Source organism: Lathyrus oleraceus, chromosome 7 (genome assembly GCF_024323335.1).
Source record: "Lathyrus oleraceus cultivar Zhongwan6 chromosome 7, CAAS_Psat_ZW6_1.0, whole genome shotgun sequence".
Taxonomy (NCBI): domain Eukaryota; kingdom Viridiplantae; phylum Streptophyta; class Magnoliopsida; order Fabales; family Fabaceae; genus Lathyrus; species Lathyrus oleraceus.
In genome coordinates this window covers 135,795,004-135,810,150 of record NC_066585.1, presented here as the reverse complement: position 1 = coordinate 135,810,150, position 15,147 = coordinate 135,795,004, and the positions used below count along the sequence as shown (strand labels likewise).

The 15,147-nt window shown below is 34.2% G+C and overlaps 2 long non-coding RNA genes across 2 annotated transcripts; both read left to right on the top strand.

Annotated features, from left to right (window-relative positions):
• Positions 1 to 3,933: 3,933 nt before the first annotated feature.
• LOC127108338 (uncharacterized) lies at positions 3,934 to 7,718 on the top strand. The gene is made up of 3 exons (XR_007796004.1): positions 3,934 to 4,225; positions 4,313 to 5,767; positions 7,381 to 7,718. It is a non-coding gene; the product is annotated as an uncharacterized LOC127108338 (long non-coding RNA).
• A 799-nt stretch (positions 7,719 to 8,517) lies between these two features.
• On the top strand, positions 8,518 to 15,147 carry LOC127107371 (uncharacterized). Its single transcript, XR_007795707.1, has 2 exons — positions 8,518 to 9,310; positions 9,401 to 15,147. It is a non-coding gene; the product is annotated as an uncharacterized LOC127107371 (long non-coding RNA).

Here is a 15,147-nt window from a genome sequence, read left to right as displayed (position 1 = left end):
TATTCTGTGTACAGGATGTCATGACATCGGGTCTGACATCCTGGAACAATCTTGCATAATTCCATAATTCCATTTATAACTTCCAGCAGGTACAAACATATCAGATGCCATGACATTGTGTATGACATCTTGAAACAATCCTGCATGATCATGTCTTTCATTTAAACTCCAGCAGGTACACACATATCAGATGCCATGACCTTGTGCATGTCATTCTGAAACAATCCTGCATGATTATGTTTCTTAAGCTCCAGCAGGTACATAGGACATCTCATGTTAAGACATCACACATAACATCTTGTGAACACTCTTTATTTTACCAAAATTGCTGCCAACACATAGAACCAACAATATGAAATCTCAAATTGATCAAAGGAGGACTTTTACCAAATTAATATCATTCATTTTGGGAGATGGAATGTACATTCCATCAATCCTCTAAATCCAATGATATTAATTTGACAAAGTAAAATCAACCTTGACCAAGACCCAACAACAAGAGTCAAACACCAACAAGTCATCACAATTGGTCCACAAATTTATTTGGCATTTATTCCAATTAAAAATACTAAAATAATACATTTAAATTAAATATGGTTTCTCAAATTCCTAAAACCTCATCAAAACACCAAATAAATGGCCATGAGATTTATCATAGGTAAAACAAGGTCAAAGGACCTTGGAGATAAAATTTCAGAATTTTTAAAGACTTAAAAGTATTTTTAAACAATTAAAAACAAATGAAAAATCAATTAAATCATGAAAAATATTAATAATGATCCAAAGAATAATTTTAATTCAGAATATGAAATAGGAAAATATTTGAAATTTTGTGGTGAAACTCTCATATTTTTTGGATCAATATTAAAATTAATATGAATTAATGAAAATAAAGCAATTAAAATGAAATTCAAATAATCAGAAAAAACGTGGACCACTTGATCTCCCTCATTAATAGAGGTCGTAGATCACGTGGCCACCAGCGCGCGTTCCATGGTGCGCCTGAGTCAAACGTCCACACGCTTGGTAATTAAAACGTACGCTCAAGATTAAATCATTTTAAATGGATCATATGGTTAGAGACGTGCCAACACACGTGCCATCACCAGAATAAAAAAGGAGGACATGATCTGAAAGGAAAAATGGTGTAGATCACGAATATCACCTCAATTTTAACTAACTCCTCACATATAGAAAGATATGAGGAGTTGAATTTTGAGGTATGTCAACTGAGTTGCTTCGATTTGACCTTTAAGCAACTCAATCTTCTTGCCTACATTGGTAGGACTTCAGACAACCAAAGAATCAAGAGAATTGAGTAAGATTGAGAGAGAATCGAAGAGATGAAATTTTCTGGAAAATACCTTCAATGCAGGTCTGGATTCAACTGTTCTTGCATTGGCTCGTGCTTGATCTCACTCAGAATGCTTGCAGGAGTAAAATGAAATGCACAAAAGGTCTTGGATCCTTGGAGTTTTGAATCTCAAAACAGTGAGATTCAAACTTAATTTCAAGATGAAATTCTCAGGTTTATCATCTCAAATGGAAGGGTTAGGGGTTTAGGATCAAAGCTGGCGCGAATGTTTGTCCAATTCTGATGCCAGTGGGCTTTATTTATAGCTGAATCAAGTGATAATTGCACCTTCCAAATCACTTTCCAAAATTGTCAATTGATGATGCATGGATGCATGTGCGTGTACAGGCCCATGAGATCATTTCTTAAGGTCCACAAATGAGTATGAGAGAGTCTGAAATCAACTTGGATTGCAAGACAAGTGTGTGTGAAGATTTGAAGTTTGATCTTTGCCAAATGATGATACCATGTTCATGCCATGCGCATCCCTAGCAATTCTTGTCCAAAATGGATGAACTTGGACTTTTTGGAAATGTTAGATCAAGAGGAACAACTTTCATGTTCAACACCTTTCCATTTGGAGCTTTTATCATGATGAATTTTGAGATGGAAGTTTAGAAATTTCAACATGTTGAAATTTTTTCTAAGTGTCAAGCCATATATCTCAATATTCCACCTTGCTTAACTTTTTATGCGAGCTTGAAATGAGAAAAGTGTCTTCATCAAAGTTGCATCTATTTCAAAGGCCTTAAAATGGTCACCAATTTCATGTCATTTGGATTTGAAATGATAGAGTTATGCATTTTTGAAGTTTGAAAAAATCACTTGTTCAATGGTATATGTCAAAAGTGACCTATAATGTAGCCTCATATCACATGCTCATAAAAGTTGAATTAGATCTCACTCCAAACATAAAAGTTGAAGTAAACATCTTGAATTTGATTGTGAAACTTGGAAATATTTCATCTCATAAAAATTGAGCAAGTTATGACCTTGGGAAGTTGACTTACAAATTAGGGTTTACACAAAATGACCTATAATGTTTCAACATAGAAAATGATTTTCAAAGAAAAACTAGATCTAGGAATCAACATGAAAGTTGTTTGTAATGTCATTTAGAGTAACTTTGCTCTTGGAATCATTTTCATATGGTGAAAATTGTAGGAGATAGGGTCTAGGGAGACCCAATTTTGATCAGATGAATTCATCTGGCCAACCACCATCAACCAACTTGCTAACCTTCAGTTATCTTGACTTTCTAAGCTCATGGTAGATCATATATGTATAGTATGATGAAATTTGAAGTTCCCCTTGAGAAATTTGATCAATTGATGAGAAAGCTTATTGGAGAAGTTACTCAAGATACCTAATTAAACTAGGGTTTCCAAGGCAAATCACCCTAAAACTCTTGAAGAAAACTTGATCAATATAACATGTAGGAATCAATGGAACTCATATATGATGCCCATAGCCATTCTTGGATCAATTCATGGTTGTGCTCTTTGTTATGAGGGTCTCAAACCCTAGATATGAACTTGATAGATCAATGGAGATCATGTCCTACCTACAAAAGAGTTAGGCAAATGCAAAGACATGTTTTTGGTATTTTGGTTAGTAAAATGATAATATACAAGTATGATACAATCACAAAGTACTTGGTGATCTCTCCCAAAACAAACCCAATGAAAGAGGGGTAATGAGGATGCCAAGATATGATCCTAATGCTAATACTTATGATGAAATTGCATGAGGGATCTTAGGGTCAAAATTGGGGTCTTACAGACCTGTCGTAACCTAATCTGTTAAACCTATCACTCATGACCTAATAATGCAAAAGAAAATGTAGAAATGAGTCTTTGAAGTAGGAAACAATGTTAAAGGTTTGGTTTTTAAAATAGTAAGACATAAACGTACCTTAGACTGGAAATGAACAAAGGTGAAAGTTGATGAGTTGTGTCTTCAATTTCTTCTTCTTCGCAACAGCTATGGTTTCAGATAATTTCTTCTTCTTCTTCTTTGCAACAACTAGAGTTTCAGACAATGTGAAGTATGCATAGTATTTAGGCATTATGTTTCTGAAAGTATGAACTAATTGAAACAACAGTACCAACATGCGTATTAATAATTGAAACAACAATAACAATATGCCATGTCACTAATTTACTATGTCACATTGGTGTTTTTTAACGTTTTTCCACTATAATTTAACAGAAAGGACATATAAATCAAATGGAAATGTTTTAAAGAATTATATTATAACATTTTTGAATTGAGAGAGTAAATAAAATTCATAAATTAACTTGAAGGATTAAAAGATAAATTAAATCTAAGAATATCCAACTATATAAAAATTATCAAAAAAATCAAACCGACCTTCTATGACACTACACCAATGCCGTATTTGTATTGCTACACGTCTAACCGCAATTACAATTTGACAAAAATGTCCCTCCTTATTTTTTTAACGGGACAGATAATAAACGATATTTCCCCTCCCTTTAAATATGCCGCACGTAACGTTACACGTCACGTTAAATCTACACCGTCAACCCAAGCAATCTCAGCCGTCCATTCCACAAAAATTCTTTATAAAGGTAGGGTTGTGACCCCTAATTATTATCGTTCAATAGTCGATAGGGTTTGCCTTTCTTTCGCCACGTCCTATTCTTCAATTCTAGATCTCGATCGGTTGTGAATTCTTAGTCTAGCTTCGATAGATACCAGATCTGTGTAGTCCGATGGAGACCTTCACGGCGACGGTGGTTTTGATTTCAGATCTCGATTGATTGTAACTTCTTCGTCTAGATTCCATCGATACCAGATCTGTGAGGTTCCGATGGAAACCTTTTCGCAGACGGTAGTTTTTATCAGGTATTAACTGTTTTCTGTCGTTTTTATTGTTTCCCTAGGCTCTTTTTCGTTATCTGTTATTTATTCAGTAATTTTATTTTATCATAGATCTGAATCTTCGTCCATAAGATCTACGGTGCAGAGGTGTGATATTCACGTTTATCTTGGTGTTTGGAATCTAATCGTCAAGAAGTCCTTTGTTCTTTCTTAAATCCAGGATTTCGAGATATTTTTCTTGCAGGTACGGTGTTAGATCGATGGCCAGATCGTAGATCCAGTGTTGAATATCTAGAAGCTGCTATGATCAATGGATCAATATTCACGTCTTCCAGATTCGTACATGTATAGATCTCGGATCTTGTAATTATGTATTTCGTTGTGAGTTTTATGAGGAGAAGTTTAATGGATGTATGTAGGTTGTTTCAGGATTGTATGTCTCGATTCGGTAACCGTTTTGAGGATTGAATCCTGATTGATCTTGTCATCCGGCCTTTGCCATGTCAGGTGCGCTTGCTTGGCAGGTCAAAAAATATAATAAAAAAGTTTGGTTGGTTTTTGAGAGAGATCGCACGGGATTTTTGCCCGGGATCTTCTCTCGTGTGGTGTCTGCTTTGCTCTCTTTCCTTATCTCTATTGTTTCGATTTGTTTGACACGTTATAACGTCTCTACGAGGAATGGATTAATCGGAGGATTTCTCACGCTTCATAACCAATCACATATCGAGGTATTATTATCCAATCATATATCGAGGTATTATTATCCACAATTTCAGTCTAATCAGTTTGTCGATATGGATTTCTGTCCAGTTAAAGTACAACAGGTAAAATGAATTTGGAATGGCGTGTTAATCATTATTGCTCTATAGGTTTAATGTGAATATTAAACTTTATTTATCCGATTATGCATAGATCATGCATGCCACGGTTAACCTCAATCAATTTTTGTTGTATATGATTCATCACTAAATTCAGTCAATTTGGAACCAATTTTTACAGTATATGATTCATTACTAAATTCCATCAATTTAGAACCAATTTTTATTGTATATGATTCGTTACTAAATTCTATCAATTTAGAACTACCAAATTCCATCCATTTAGATTCGTCACCAAATTCAACTCTTTTCCAACTGATTCAAAGTATTGTATATGGTTCGCTCGGTTGTACAAATTCTTAATTGTCATTCACATATTTCTATTCTGTACAATTCTAATTGCTACTGTGTTATATATATATATATATATATATATATATATATATATATATATATATATATCCGTTTCACATAAAATATTTACATATATAGTTTTAGAATGTTGTAAGAGTTGCCATATCTCCTTTTCCAGAAATTTGCAGTATTTGTTATCCGGAGAATATCTTTATTAATGCCTCATGGCATTGCATCTCCTACTTTGAAGATGAAGACAAGGCTTCATATGAACTTTTAGCAATTACAAAATATGAAATTCTAGAAGAGGGAGGCTGTTAAAGCTGTTGGTGAAATTTGATGAAGCATTCAATACCTTTATTCATTGAAGCATGCATACTCGTCAATCTGTAAGGTGAAGATTCGATTGATTATTTAATTGTTTTTCGTTGTTATGCATTTTCATAGTATATTTTATTCAATCCATTCTTATTATTGAAATGTGGAATCATTCGCGCATCAGTAGCTTTAAATGGAGTTTAGCTATGTTTGTATTTCTATATTTAATCATGGAGAATATTAGAGGAGATGGAGTTGAAATTATCATTAGCCAAAGTCACTCCTTCCTAACTCGATCCTTTATGTTTTAATTGCTCTCTACTGCGTGTCAAAAGAAATAACATGTCTAGAATTAGAATTATTTTTCGTTTGCACGTAATTTTTATTATTATTTAATAGGTGGTGTAGCAATACTAATAATTTTTGAATTTTGTTTTGTTAAAATTCGCAAATGTTTTTTAATAAATAAGCTGTGCTTATGTGACAACTTTTTTGCTAAATCATCTAATTACTATTTTTTAATATTATGTTTTTGAATATTGTAAGTAGATTTTTTGATTAAATCATCTATATACTCTACTATACAATCTAATATATTTAGATGGATTTCATTTACTGTATGATAAATTTTATATGAGATTTGTTTTCAAGTGACTTTTTGCGAAATCATTTAAAATTTAATTTTCAAACATATTATTTGTTTAATATTTTTAGTGTGATTTGATTAATTTGATGTATATACTTAACTATATCAAACTGATGTTGTAAAATGCATTTCATTTAAATTTGATATGTATAATATTTGTTTTAATTTCAATCATCATTCTTCGAATAATTTGGTGTATACTCTGCGCGCTCCTAAAATTTGATAGTTTTGCAAAACTTAATTTTATTCAATTTAGTATTGTTTGAGCTAATTGATGGAAATATTTCAAACGAGTAAAAATCATTGTTTTTATCATTTATGTAGTTAGAGTCCGGACCTTTGATTGTTTTAGATTTGTTTTTCAATATTTATACTCGTGCTATTTTTGTTCAATTTAGTATTGTTTGAGCTAATTGTGACTGAAAATGTGTGGTGCTTGTAAATATGTCAGCCAATTCCCTTTACCCTATTATTCATCATACAAAATCAACAATATCAAGGTTGTGTTTTTTAAGTTTCAAGTCTAAATATGTAGTATGAATTCTAAAATTTATTGTTGATTTTAATTTCAATAAAGTTTAAGTGACTTTTCTCTCTAACCGAACTGTGTCTTGTTATGTTTTTGTTTCACCTTAATTCTCTACGTCAGGATTAGAATAGTTGCTGTGAATTACTAGTGTGACTAGTGATATGCTATCTCGCACTAGGGGTCTACAGAAAATTTTAAACCCTCGTCTTGCAATTTTGTTTTTTGCTTTCAATAGAATTCCGTGGAGTTTACTTTAAAAAACATTATGTTCAAAGCCCTTTTATCTTTTTTCCCATCTAACTCTCAAATAAATACGATACCAACCATGGTTGCTGAAATGTTTATATGTATAACTTGTTTCCATTGTTTACCCAACTTTTTATACTTCATAATATAATATTTTTTTGTCAACTTTTGAATGTTTCTCATTCTGCTGAGTTATCTGACTTGATTTGTAAATGAATAAATTTTCAAAATCAATTGAAATCAACTTATCAGAACGGTGATATTTCAGTGTTGCACCAGCAGAATGAGAATTCTAAACAAAGGCTCATCCCGAGGAGTACTACTTTGAACGAATACCAACCGTCTTATTTCGAGGCGTATTACTTTGAATGAATCTAACAGTTGTGCACTGACCAGGTAAAATATTGTACACTTAGCCATGGCTTTCCTACAATTTGTTAAATACATTTCATTTGTTTTATACATTTGAGCGTGGTGACTTCTTATTTATGTTATGTGCCTCTTTTGGTATATTTCCTTATGTACACGAAAGATCTGTAGCTCAATTCGGTAGAGCGCTCTGAGTATTTTGTATATAAATCTCTGAGATGTGTTGGTTCAAATCCATCCAGATCTGCAATTTATTTATTTTGTTTTCCAACAAACGTACTACCTATTTTTGTTTTTAAATATAAATATTATAAAAATTTAATTTTCATAGAATCATTCATTCATGGTAAGATCCTATCTAATTGATACTGAATAGTATTATTGGTATAGTTTAATTTTAAGGTAGGTCTAATTGTTTTAGAACTGACGTATTTTCTTAAATTTTTTTACCTGTAATTATACTATTATTTATACGAACAAGTAGGATTTCATGACTTTAGGACTTTATTACTTGTTCTATTATTTACTTAAACAAACCAGTATTTGAGGCAGATGTATTAATTCATAGTTTTAGTAATATAATAATAGTAGTATTTAGTTTTTTTATAGTATTTCTCATATTTTGTACTAATCTTTTAAAACAAGAGTAGTAATTATTCATCAAAATAAATATTAATTGAAATATACTAAAAATGTAAAAAGATTCCTATCATGAATATTTTCTTTTCTTTCTTTAAGTCTTTAATTTTTCATTTTATTAAAATTTCCTTAATTCATATATTTCACTTTTGTGAAGAAATATGATGATTAAGTTAATACTTTTTAAATCATTTTCCTTTGGTATTTCACTTTTTAAATTTTTTAAGAAAACCCTATGAAAGCCTTTTTACTATTTTAAAAATTCAACAGTATTTTAACCATAGTGTCTATTGAATATTTTAGAAGAACTTTAATATTAATGATTAACCCAACAATATATGAATATTTTAGAAGAATTTTAATATTCGTAATTAACCCAACAATATATGTTGTTTGATAGATAATTTAAAAGATTATTGCATTATTTTGGATGTTGGAATGAAATGCATTTTTGTAATTGTCGTTCATCTGTAGAATATTACAAAGATGCATTAATAAAATTTTTCAATGATCTGATTTCTAGAATCTAGAGATGCATTTTTGTTTGTGTGATTTATGTATAGGCATTATTTTTTATAAACAAGATAGATTGAGGTACGATAGAGATGTGCAACATGCATCAATTCAAAGGGAAAAAATCAATCATTGCAGACACATGTTATTTTTTGGGACGGAGAGAAAAAACTTAGTTGTATTCATTCTTTGAAAAATATGTTTGTGATAATATTTGAAGTTTCTGACGATGATTTAATCTTCAAGACCGTGATACTTTAAAATGCATCAACCATGGCCGAAAGATTATGTGTTTGCCACAACCTGGGTAGTGGTTTGAAGATGTAACACAATTATCTGGATTTGGAGACTTTGGATTAGGAGACTTGTGCATGATCAATTATGTTACAGTTAATCATGATATGTTGTCCACATTTATAGGAAGATGACACTCAGAGACATCATTTTTCACCTTTCACATTCTGAGATGTCAATCACATTGAACGATGTCTCATGCTTATCTTTCGATCTAGGTGAGATGTTATACTAACACAGGATTGACAAAGATGGTGCAATGGAGATGATAGTAGACTATCTAGGAGCTGATTCATGGGATGCCCGTAGGAGTTATAAGCCACCCGAGGGCTCATGCCAGGTTTCGACCAAACATATGATAGGTAGCATGACACTGTTGACGGGTAATATTTATGCAAATTTTGGTGTTTGTGTGTCATTTTTATAACACCTTTGCTACATCGTTACTAATGATTCATATGTACCATTTTCAGGCTTTAGTGAGGAGTGTTTGCGGTGTATATGTGGTGGGTCCGAAGATGCATCTTTAGATTAAATTGGAAATCATATGAGGTGATCCATACAGTGACGAATGACATTTAGGCTGTGCAATATGCATGCGACTTTTCAGCTGTGGATGATGTCGATCTTCTCTGACTTCCTGGAGGATATCATAAAGGTCTTTACAGACGATTTTTTTTGGTGTGTGGGTCGAGCTTTAAGGATTGTTTAGCTAATTTGGAGAAGAGATGAGTGAAACTCGATACTGAATCGGGAAAAATGTCGCTTTATGGTGAAGGAGGGCATAATCCTCGGACATCTGGTGTCTGAACAAAGGATAGAGGTTGACAAAGCCAAGATTTAGGTGATAGAAAAGTTAATGCCTCCCACCACGGTGAGAGAAGTCCGAAGTTTCGTAGGACATACTAGTTTTTATCGGTGATTCATTAGAGACTTCTCAAAATATTCAAAACCCATGACCGACCTGCTTATGAAGGACGCCAAATTCAACTTCGATGAACAGTGCCTTCAGTCCTTCCAAAAACTAAAGCATGCACTAATCTCTACACTAATAATGCAACCTTTGGATTGGAGTCTTTTATTCGAAATTATGTGTGATGCAAGCGATTATGAAGTTACTAGGACAACAGAAGGACAAGAAGATGCACACCATCTATTATGCAAACATAAATATGGATGAAGCTCATATAAATTATGCCACTATTGAGAAGGAGCTTCTGACTATAGTCTATGTCATTGATAAATTTTGTTCTTACTTAGTAGGATAGAAAATTATCGTTTACACTGACCATGGATCCATCATATACCTGTTGAGCAAGAAGGATGTGAAGCCCAAGTTGATTCGGTGGATTTTGCTGTTGCAAGAGTTTGGTTTAGAGATCCGAGATAAGAAGGGAACGGAGAACGTGGTGACAGATCATTTATCAAGATTTTGTGATTTGAAAAAGGAAGAGTTGACTTAGGATGACTCTTTTCCCGATGATAGGTTGATTGCGCTAGTATAATCTAAAGTGCCATGGTATACTGACTTCGTTAACTACCTCACAGTTGGAGTCTTGCCTCTAGATATAACTACCAGCGCAATAAGAAGTTCATTCATGATCTGAAACAGTACTACTGAGATGAATCTCCATTGTTCAACAGAGGCGCAAACGGTATTTTCGACGGTGTGTCCGCGAAGAGGAACTGGAAAGTGTGATAACCCATTGTCATGCCTTCGTCTATGGCAGACATGCAAGTACATCAAAGATTGTTTCGAAGATTCTCCAAGTTGGCCTCTATTGACCAATCCTCTTTTAGGATGTCCACATGTTTATTGCAAAGTGTGGCTAGTGCCAAAGCATTGGGAACACTTCTAAAAGGAATGAAATATCATTGAAAAATATCTTAGAGGTTGGAATATATGATGTATGTGGCATGAACTTCATGGGAACTTTCCCTTCCTCAATGTGTAACCATTTCATACTCATTGTTGTCGATTACATATCGAAATGGATCAAGACCACCGCCTTATCGACAAATGAGACATGAGTAGTTATCAAGTTGTTCAAGAAAATCATCTTCCAATGGTTCAGAGTCCCTATGCTTGTTATAATCGATGACAAATCCCATTTTATCTCAAGACAGTTTAAAAATCTATTGAATAAATATGGGGTGGCGCACAGAGTTGCAACCTCTTACCCTCCGCAAATAAGCGGTCGAATTGAAGTCTCTAATAGAGAAATCAAGAAAATCTTAGAAAAGACCGTCTCCACCTCAAGAAAGGATTGGGCTGCTAAGCTTGACGATGCACTATGGGCCTATAGGACCACCTATAAGACACCCATTGGGACCACCCCATTCCAACTTGTCTATGTGAAGTCCTGTCATTTTCCGGTTGAACTAGAACACAAATCATATTGGGCTATCAAGGCCCTTAATATCGATTTTAAAGTCGCCGACAAACAAAAGAAGTTGCAATTGCATGAGCTAGAAGAACATAGGCTCGACGCTTATGAAAATGCCAGATTATACTAAGAGGACAACACTTTGGAATGATAACTGCATCATTAGGAGAGAATTTCATGAATGAGAACTTGTATTACTATTTAACTCCGGGTTGAAGTTATTCCTAGGGAAACTCCGCTCGTGGTGGTCGGGACCATTTCATGTGAAAAAAGTAATGTCGTTGGGAGCGGTGGAAGTATGTAGTACATCCACTACATCATTTGCAGTGAATGGGCAGAGGCTCAAGCACTATGTGACTAGAGAGGACGTTGAAAGGAGCATTTGCTTCACTCTAAAGGCACCCTCTAGAGACTGAGAAGTGAAAAATTCGAGCTAAACGACTATAAACAAAGCATTGTATGGGAGACAACCCACATGTTTTTCATTTTTTATTTATTATTTACTTAGGAAAATAAAATAGACTATTCGCTGTGAAAAGGTCAAAAAACCAGGCATCCGATAAGCGAAGAGAGTATGGTGACAAATAAGTAAAGGAATGACGTCTGTCATTGTCCTAACGGTTGTCACAGTTTGAAATTCCATGCTAGAACATACACGTGACCCTTGAGTTGCTAACAATCAGCCCGTTAGCCACACTGACGCCCATCAACAACCTGGGACCGAAACCCTAAGTCTCAAAAACGTAAAAAGCCGGTCATAAGCCCTCTCATCAATTAAAATCAATGCCTTTTCCTCAAAATCGAAAACTATTCTCTCTCCTCACTTACAAAACCATGTAAACAATAAATTTCTCCTTCTTCTTCCATTTAAAACCACTCACTTCACCTTCCTCATATAAATAAAAACTCCAATAACATTAAACCTCTACCTCCCATTTCAAAACCATAAACAAAACCATCATAGTTCATTAATAAACATCCATAAAAGTACCCATTTTTCTCAAAATCCGAAAATATCATCCTTCACCTGCACAATTTCAAAAATTGAAAATTATCACCTCTAGCCACCAAAACTGAAAGTCATCATGTCTCCAAGGAGAAGAGAAATTGTTGACTACATGGGAATAAAGTTAAAGAATGAGAGCAATGATGTGATTGAAAAGTTTGCTCAGAGGCATATAACGCTTACCAGGTATGCTGACGAATCTTGTCTTGGAACTCTGGATCGGTTTGATAGTGTTAATTGGATGTTCAACCAGATTGGTTGAAGTCATTTTTTGACTTTTCAACATCCAACATACGAGAGTCTCACACTTGAATTTGTGAGTTCCTTTAAGTATCAATATGCTATAAGAACTAGGAGATGTTTCGGAACAACCACCTTTCGGTTGTTTAACCAAAAGTTTAAGTATAACTAGAATGAAATAAGGGACTTGCTGCAGTTCTCTACATCTTCTAGCGCCGCCCAATGGGTTTTCAAAGAGGGACCCTGGAAAATTGAGTTTGACACATTTTGGCAGCGGTTGACTGGGAAAATTTCCTATAACATGGAAGGGAAGAAATCTTCCCACATTCACAACCCGACCATAAGGTACTTTTAGAAAGTCCTTGCGCATACCGTATTTGGCAAGGGTGATAACACTAGTAATGTTAAGATGAAAGAACTTTACATTACTTACTTCTCTCTTCATTATCTCCCTATCCACACTTTGGCATTTATGCTCACGCACATGGAAAAATGGCCATGGCGAAGAAAGTAAATATTGTGGTTGGAGGCTTGATTACCTCCATAGATGTAGCCTTAGGCCTCTGTGCTGAGATTAGCCAGTTGTATCTTATTATTGGCAGAGCTGTGCTAGACTTGCATTCATGTCTTGCCCAGAAGCCTATTAGGCTGAGAGATCTACACTCATATATCCTAATGTTTAGAAATAAAAGCATGCAAACACATGGTGCTGCCAAACCCACAATAACCAACATACAAGATGAGGAAAATTGGCTTTATATAGTGGGTACTGATGTCCTCAGTAAGACCAACCCCAATTTCCTCTTCCACAACAACCCTAACCCCAACCCTTTCCCCATATGCATTATAATTTTCCTTCGTGTACCTAGTATGATTGCCAGGTTAGTGTCGAGTATGAGCTTAATGCTCTTTGACACAAAGTAAAGGACATGCGGGATAAGGAGCAAGCTTGCTACGATAGGGAGAACGAATGGGACCACAAGGATAAACTTACCTATTCCTTGGTTCGGCATATGCATTTATGGTTGATCATAAACTCCAGTATGCCATCGGCCAACTCCGATAGCAATTGATCTCGCACCATGTACTATCTTTCCTTTCCCTTGCTTTTATCTTTTAACATTGAGGATAATGTAGGCTTTAAGTGTGGGGGAGAAATTTCTGGTTTTTTTCTAGTTTAGATTTATTGTTTTCTAGTTTAGGATCTCCCCGCTTTCTAGTTTAGAGATTTATGCTTATTTTCTAGTTTAATTGTTACTGGTTTGAGTCGTTTGCTTGTGTTATCGAGTTATTCATGCGTGCAAATTCTGCTTGTGTTGTTTGCTTATCCATTTTTTGAACTTTTTTTTTTTGAAAAAGCTCATGATTGGTATTGTCCCAACACCTAGCCTCCCAAATTTGATATCGATTTAAATCTGCCTTGTATCATAGTCTCTACAACTTTTTGAAGTAATCTCCAAGTAGTTTATTGATACAATCATACATACTTTTGATTCACACATTAAGTTTGGTTAGCAAATACAAATTTGAAAAAAATAAAAAAGGGCAGTAAAAGGCAACTGTATCCACTAAGTTTGGTAACCCTCACTCGATTACTTAATCCAATGGTGGTTGAACCCTAATGTTCACAAAAAAATAAAATAAGAAAATCGTGCTTAATGTATGCTTATGATAAAAAATTAATTTGCAAGCATTAATAAATGAAGAAACAAAAATTCGTTGGTTTTTCCTTACGTGTGTGTGATGGTTATCTTTATATTTATTGGCTTAATGTGATTGTCCCGAATGAAAGGAGATGAAAATATTGGATAAGTAGCATTAGGTACAAGGCCATGGTTTGAGTTAATATTTTAGGCGGGAGTCTTTAATCAGAAATTCGTAGTTTGTGTTTCTACAATACCCTTGGTGTTAATTTGAGTACCAAAAGAATTAACCTTTAGCCGATCCGAATTTGGGATCACGTATGAGTATTGGTGTTAGTACTTTTTATAAGCTCTTTTCATATGTGTTGCTGCATTTTCATTTCTTTTATGCAATCTAAGTTGCTTGAAGACAAACAGTCGTTCAAGTGTGTGGGAGTTTGAGAACAACTATTTTCACCGTATTATTTAGTTTGATTTAACACTTTCAATGACGTTTGGCATTCTTTTTATTGAGATAAGCTGACTTTTTCATTATATTGCAGGTAATGAACGATGTTTATCGGTTGCAGAGAGTAACTACGAAAAAAATAAGAAAAATAAAGGTTTAGGAACCATGACGAGTAGGATGACGCCCGTCATGCCCTCAATCTTCCAAACCATCACGGTCTCAATGTAAAAACAAAATAATCCAAGTGAAAAACCCATGACAAGCATGCCTTCATGCATCATGATTCCCTTCATGGGCCCAACTTCCAGAATCCAGACCCACGCATCATAACGGGCATCCCATCATGACGTCCAGATCTGCAATTTCTTGGTTTTTCGGCAGCAGTTGCAACATTTTCTCTAGGATGTTTTCATCGGTTCCAACATGAATTTTAGGGATTCCAACTGCTACTTAGTGCTAGGAAACATATTAAAAGGGGATTGCAATTGATTTTAAA